Source organism: Lygodium microphyllum, chromosome 2 (assembly GCF_053477565.2).
Source record: "Lygodium microphyllum isolate KBCC chromosome 2, Lygodium_microphyllum_v1.1.10, whole genome shotgun sequence".
NCBI lineage: Eukaryota > Viridiplantae > Streptophyta > Polypodiopsida > Schizaeales > Lygodiaceae > Lygodium > Lygodium microphyllum.
The window spans coordinates 69,490,704-69,498,051 of NC_141136.1; positions in this window are offsets into that span (position 1 = coordinate 69,490,704).

Consider the following 7,348-nt stretch of genomic DNA (forward strand, 5'->3'; position numbering starts at 1 on the left):
CTCTCTCAATGAAAAAAAGCAAGATGGAAAGAACAAAACTTTAGACACACATGAATAGCCTTTTCCATTATCTTTCATCTTTTTTATGCACAAACTTAGGGTTAGAGATTCTCCATTCCCCTTGGTCACATCAAGTCCACTTTTTGGGGCTAGTGATTGGTCTTTCCTTTGTATACAATTGAGACTAGTAGATTACTAACAAATTACACTTACCAAGGCTATGATAGCTATTAATAATAAATATAATGTGGACAAGAGGGAGCCCAGCTCTCATTATAGCATTCCATAGATATTCTTATTTTAAAAAAGTATGGAGGGCCTTTAAAGTCTTTCTCTTACTTATGTCTTCTTCTTTTTTTTCTCTATGTCCTCCATCATATAGTTAACAGTCATCATTGAAGCCACTCACTTAGTCTACATCTATGCCTTATGAAAAGATGGGGGGAGAGAGAGGGAGATTGAGCTCTTAAAAGATACAAAAAACACAAAGAGAATGCACATTAGATAGAAAGCTAGTCTTTCTTCTTCTTCTTCTTCTTCTTCTTCTTCTTCTTCACTATATGAGTCCACCAAGAATAAGAGAGAGTACAACATACATAATATACAAGTAGTCCATAGTGTGAACACACTAAATAGAAAGATGACTAGATAGATATCTCGTAACTTGGGTAGGTAGACTAATTGGTGTCCAATTGTAAAGTATCACTAGAATGTGTTGGGGGTAAAGGCGCCTCCGCCTAGCTGCCCGTGTATTACTACATTGATAGTACCCACCACTGCACACTGCAGGTGGTGGATGCCCGTCATAGTCACTTATTCTTTATTCTTTTACTAACAGTTTGAATAAAGGAAGGCCCAGCCACACATTGTGGTTGTTGGAGTTCCCATTTATGTCTCTATTGTACCGCAGTGGGCTGAAGCCTATTATCTCATGTTTGGTTATGCCTATTGGTTTTGGGCTATGTCTTTGGGATATGCAATGAAGTATTAGCCTTCGGGGTATGAAATCGACATTGTCTTTGGTTCTAAAATGCTTTTGAGCTTGTATTAAGCTCCAACTTGGTTGTTCTTCACTGGCATTTGGCTTCAGCTAGCATGCTTTGGACCGATCTATGCCTATTGTCACTGCTTGACATTTAGGCCTCTTGCATTTATGCTTTGGTCAGATATGGATGCCACTTGGTTTTCCCATGCTTGACAGTTACTTGGAACTTCATCTTCAGATGTATTTGAGCATTTTGGATCTACTCGGAATTATATTTGGTTGTCAATTACATGCTCCTTAAATGCTTTCAGGCTTATGCTTTGCGGGTCTTGGGATTTATGCTTTGGATGTACCCTACTGGGATTTGGCATGTCTGATGCTATGTATTTGATGTATTAGAGCATTTCTTGCTCTCTTTGCATCTGACTTCACTTCCAGTGGGAGCTTCTTGGTATATTTGAATTTACACAGAGTCTTATTTATAGATGAGCTTGAACTTGTGGGATAGTTACATGCATTTACCCTCTTGAGAGCTTTATGTCTGCAATTTGTCTATAGTGGGCTGATTTGATATGCCTATTGGGGCAGACACCTATCTCTATCACAGGTTTGTCAGTTTTGCGTGTGTCTTAGATGGTTATGTATTGAACTTCTTGCTCTATTAGTTATGCTTGTTCTTGGTCTCTTCTCTTAACCCGAGACCCATTACATGCATGACTTCCGGACCTATGAGATGTCTCTTGCTTGACAAGTTATTGATTTGACAATTCTTGGTACCTTCTTGCCCCTAGAAACTCACTGTTGGATGTATCTTGTTACCTGGAAGTTGCAGTGACATATGTATCAGTGATTGCTTCAATTTGGGATAGTTTTACATACTGCTCTCATTTATTACAGCAAACTAAAATCTACAAATTTTGAGCACTTCTATGAGGGTAATACTTACTATTTGATGTTATCTTGGTCATATTTGGTGGACAGGTGCTTCTCTTGGTGAAATCCACCCTTTTAGCCACTTTTAGCAGTGATTTTAGTGCATTTTCTGCTAATTACAGCAACCTGCAATTTTACCTTTTTGCTTTGATTTGGGATAGTATAGCTATCATTTGAAAGATATTGCTCTCTTTAACATTGCCAAGTTGGATGGTACCAACTATGGGTATTGGAAGTCCCAAATATGGCAAGTTTTAGTGCAAAAGTTGCAGATTAAACCCTTGTGTTTCAAGGATGTTAAACCTGAGGATATGAATGATGATGTTTGGATGGAAGTTGATAAGCTATGCAAGTCTACCATTATTTTTTCACTCTCAAAAGAGGTCCATCATAATGTTGTTGAATATGAGAATCAGAGTGCATGGGATTTATGGGAGAAGATTCAGGAGCTTTATGTGCAACAGAGTCCTGCGTCACAAATATATTGGTTGAAGTAGTTAATGGACCTTCGCATGAAGGAGGGGACCTCCCTTTCCTCTCATTTCAGTCACTTTCATGCTATCATAAAGAGTTTGTTGTCACAGGGTATTAAGTTCAAAGACAACCTGCACCTATTGTTTCTGCTTGGCACCTTGCCTAAATCATGGGATGTCTTTCGTACTGTTGTATGCACGAACAAGTTTGATGGACTGAAAATCAAAGATGTTGAGAGTGCTTTATTGTTTAAGGAAATCAACAGGAGAAACAATGATGCTTCCTGCTCTTCACATGCATTGACCGTTAGAGGTGGCAGAAATGGTAGGCATGATAATGCTCATAAGGACAGGGACTCTCAGAACTACAAGTCCCAGTCATGTGGTCATAGTAAGTCCCGTGGATGGAAGTCTAATCTTACCTGTCATTATTGTGGGAAAGCATGACATATTAGGCCGTAGTGCCATAAAATGCGCTATGATAAGGGCAAGGAAAAGGGAAAAGATAAAGTGCAAGAAAAGTCTTCTGAGCGCAGTATTGTACCTGCAGGGTCCAGTGTGAAGATAGAAGAGGTTAATGTCATGCAGGCCACTGATTCAGATGATGATTACATACTTGCAGCTTCTTCATGCAATGCCTAGTTATTGCCTTGGATTCGGGTGTGTCCTTTTATGTGACACCCTATAGATATTGGTTTCATACCTATCATACCATGTCTCGTTCTGTTCGTCTTGGTGATGACAAGTCTCTTGACATTGTGGGCATTGGAGATGCTAGGCTGTAGTTTCCTTCTAGCAGTTCTTTTGTTTTGCATGATGTACGCCATGTACCTGCATTGACTGGCAGCCTTATGTCAGCTGGACAACTTGATGATGCATGGTATTTTGTGTATTTTGGAGACTCTACATGGAAGATTACTCGTGGCAGGCTTGTACTTGCAAGAGATGCCAAGTCTGGCAGCCTCTTTCCCTTACTTGTATCAGGAGCTACATTGGATCATGTTTTGTCTGTGGGTTCTATTTCCCATGTATCCCTTTGGCATGCTCGTTTGGGGCATATGTCTCTTAAAGGAATGAAAATGCTCTGTGCTTTGCAGTATCTTTGGCCCTTTGACTCTTCGCATTTTGATTCTTGTGATCATTGTTTGTATGGCAGGTAGACTAGAAATACGCACAAAAAGTGTCAAGAAACGCATGGGTGAGCCCTTGGCTCTTGTGCACTCAAATGTATGTGGGCCCCATGTCCTGTCTGTCACTTGGTGGGGCAAAGTACTTTATTACTTTCCTAGATGATTACTCACGTAAGGTTTGGGCTTATCCCACAAAGAGAAAATCCAATATCTTAGACACATTTTAGTGTTGGCTTGCATTGGCAGAGAACCAGTCTGGGAAAAGGCTCAAATGCCTAAGGTCAGATAATGGGGGTGAGTATGTATCACGTGCTTTTGAGCAGTTTTGTGATGAGCAGGGTATTAAGCATTAGTTGACTGCCCCTTACACTCCACCCTAGAATGGTATGGTTGAATGCATGAATAGGACCACTCATGAGAGGGTCCGTAGCATGCTTAGCTAGGCTGGCTTACCGCAGCACTTTTGGGCTGAGGCAGTTACTACTGCAGTGCATCTCATTAACATGTTGTCTAGCAGAGGCATAGACTTTCACGTTGCAGAGGAGGTATGGGTAGGCAAGCCCCCCTCTTATGATCATTTGCGTGTCTTTGGATGTGAGGCATTCTTCCATGTGCCCAAGGACAAACGCAATAAGCTGGATCCTAAAAGTGTCAAATGCATTTTCATTGGCTATGGAGATGTAGGAGAGATGGGTTACAGTCTATGGGATCCGCAAGCGCGAAAAGTGATCCACAGCCATGATTTCATCTTTCATGAGGACAAAATGCATATGCAGCCTAAGAAAGTGGTTGAGGTACGTAGAGTTATCTTTCAGGAGGAGCCACATGTTCCGTTTAGCCCGCTCCATGGCCAGCTAGATAGTGCACAGCATCACTTGATGCTCATGACCCAAATGCTAAACATGCTGATGTTAGGCAAGATGTTGGTCAGGCAGCAGAGCCTAGATTGAGGCATTCTACTAGAGATAGATGGCCTCCAGACCGTTTTGTGCCCTCTATGGATTATGTACTAGTTACAGATGCAGGAGAGTCTCTCACTTATGATGAGGCTATGCTCAGGGGTGATTGTCACTCTTGGGAGAGGGCTATGCAGTCTTGAGCTTGACTCATTGCATAAGAATCCTTGCCTTAGGGTAAGAAGGCTTTGCCAGGCAAGTGGGTGTACAAGCTGAAAAGTACCCCTGGAAACCCCAAGCCAGCATACAAGGCCAATTGGTTGCTAAGGGTTTTAGGCAGGAGCATGGGTTACTGCCTATGGGATCCGTAGGCGCGAAAAGTGATCCGCAGCCATGATTTCATCTTTCATAAGGACAAAATGCATATGTGGCCTGAGAAAGTGGTTGAGGTACGTAGAGTTATCTTTCAAGAGGAGCCACCTACTCCCATTTAGCCCGCTCCACGGCCACTTAGATAGTGCGCAGCATCACCTGATGCTAGATAGTGCGCATCATCACCTAGTACTCATGGCCTAGATGCTAGACATGCTGATGTTAGGCAGGATGTTGGTCAGGCAACAGAGCCTAGATTGAGGCATTCTACTAGAGATAGATGACCTCTTGACAGTTTTGCGCCCTCTATGGATTATGTACTGGTTACAGATGTAGGAGAGCCTCTCACTTATGATGAGGCTATGCGCACGGGTGATTGTCACTCTTGGGAGAGGGCTATGCAATCTGAGCTTGACTCATTGCATAAGAATAAAACTTGGGATTTGGTTTCCTAGCCTCAGGGTAAGAAGGCTTTGCCATGCAAGTGGGTGTACAAGCTGAAAAGTATCCCTGGACACCCCAAGCCGGCATATAAGGCTCGATTGGTTGCTAAGGGTTTTAAGCAGAGCATGGTGTTGACTTTGATGAATTCTTTTCTCCTGTGGTCAAGATGACCACCCTACACTTAGTCTTGGCCTTGGTTGCATAGCTTGACCTAGACTTGTACCACATGGATGTCAAGATGGATTTTTTACATGGGGACTTGCATGATGAGATTTACATGGAGCAGCCTAAGGGCTTTGCAGACCCTGGCAGGGAACACCTAGTGTGCAAGCTAAAAAAGAGTATATATGGCTTGAAGTAGGCACCTAGGGAATGGTACCATAAGTTTGATGCATTCATGTAGTCACAGGGCTACAGCCGCAGTGCTATGGATCTGTGCTTGTACATGAAGAAAGCCCGTGACAGTTCTTTACTGATTTTGGTACTCTATGTGGATGACATGCTTTTAGCAGGGACAGCTCATGAGGAGCCAGATGCTCTTAAGGCTCAGCTCAAGAAAAGCTTTGAGATGAAAGATCTGGAATAGGCCTCTCATATACTTGGTATGCACATTATGCGCGATCGATCTCAGGGACTACTCTATCTATCACAGAGGGAGTACATTCATCCTTGAGCGCTTCCACATGCAGGATGTTAAGCCTATTGGCTGTCCATTACCTTCTCATGTGAAGGTTTCACAGGCTGATTGTCCATAGAAAGATGAGCAGAGGGCCGAGATGGCCAAGATTCCCTATGCATCAGTCGTGGGCAGCCCTATGTATGCCATGATAGCCACCCGTCTAGATATAGCTTTTGCAATCGGGGTTGTGGCATGTTATATGGCTACACATGGAAAGAAACATTGGGATGCCGTGAAGGGTATCATGAGGTACCTAAAGGGCATAGTAGATATGTATCTTTGTTATGGTAGCCAGGATACAGGAGTTGTGGGGTACACTGACTCTGATTATGCAGGACATGCAGATAGTAGGAAGTCCACTTCTGGGTATGTGTTCACCTATGCTCGAGGGGCTATCTCTTGGATGTCTAGGGCGCAGAAGTGTACGACCCTTTCTACTACAGAGGCCGAGTATATTGCAACCACAAAGGCTTGCAAGGAGGCTATTTGGTTAGGCCGTTTGATTGCAGACCTTGGTATGACAGATGCTATACCTACACTGCATTCAAATTCTATGAGTACCATTCAATTGGCCAAGAATCTGGTCTTCCATGTGAAGACGAAACATATTGAGGTGAGGTATCACTTCATTCGCAAGGTCATTGAGGACAGGTCTGTTGACCTTGTCAAGATTCTAACTGAGTAGAATCCTACAGACTTGCTCATGAAGAGTCTCACTACTGAGCGCTTTGCCTTCCTTAGGAGATTGATGGGCATTGGATGAGATGATGTCTTTTTCCTCATCCTGTTGTGCATGTGTACATGTTGTACTGTCTTTTCTTTTTTCTCTCTCTCACTAGGGAAAATTTGCCTTTAAGTGGGAGGTTGTTGGGGGTAAAGGCACCTCCGCCTAGCCGCGCGTGTATTACTACACTGACAGTACCCACCACTGTACACTGCAGGTGGCAAACGCCCGTCATAGTCACTTATTCTTTATTCTTTTAGTGACAGTTTGAATAAAGGAAGGCCCGGCCACACATTGTGGTTGTTGGAGTTCCCATTTGTGTCTCTCTCTCATCTTGCTCTTGCTCTCTGCCATAGCTCATTTACAAGTAAGCTTCGATCCTTCTCACCTTTCAGAATGATAATGCCAATGCAAGCACCGGACCACGTCAATGATATAAATGTAGAAATTGTCATCTAGATACATGAGTGTCAGCTGGTATTGAGCTTGACATCTCAATACTTCCCCTCAAGCTCAACTCCATGACCTATGCTCTAAGTAAGTGTCAACTTGTATTGAACTCGACAACTGAATACTTCCCCTCAAGCTCAACTCCATGACCTATACTCTAAGCTTCGAAAACACTGAAGTGTTTCTACTCCTAGAGCCTTGATAAAAATATATGCAATATGCTCCTCTGTGCTCACATATATAATATCAATGTGACCTACTT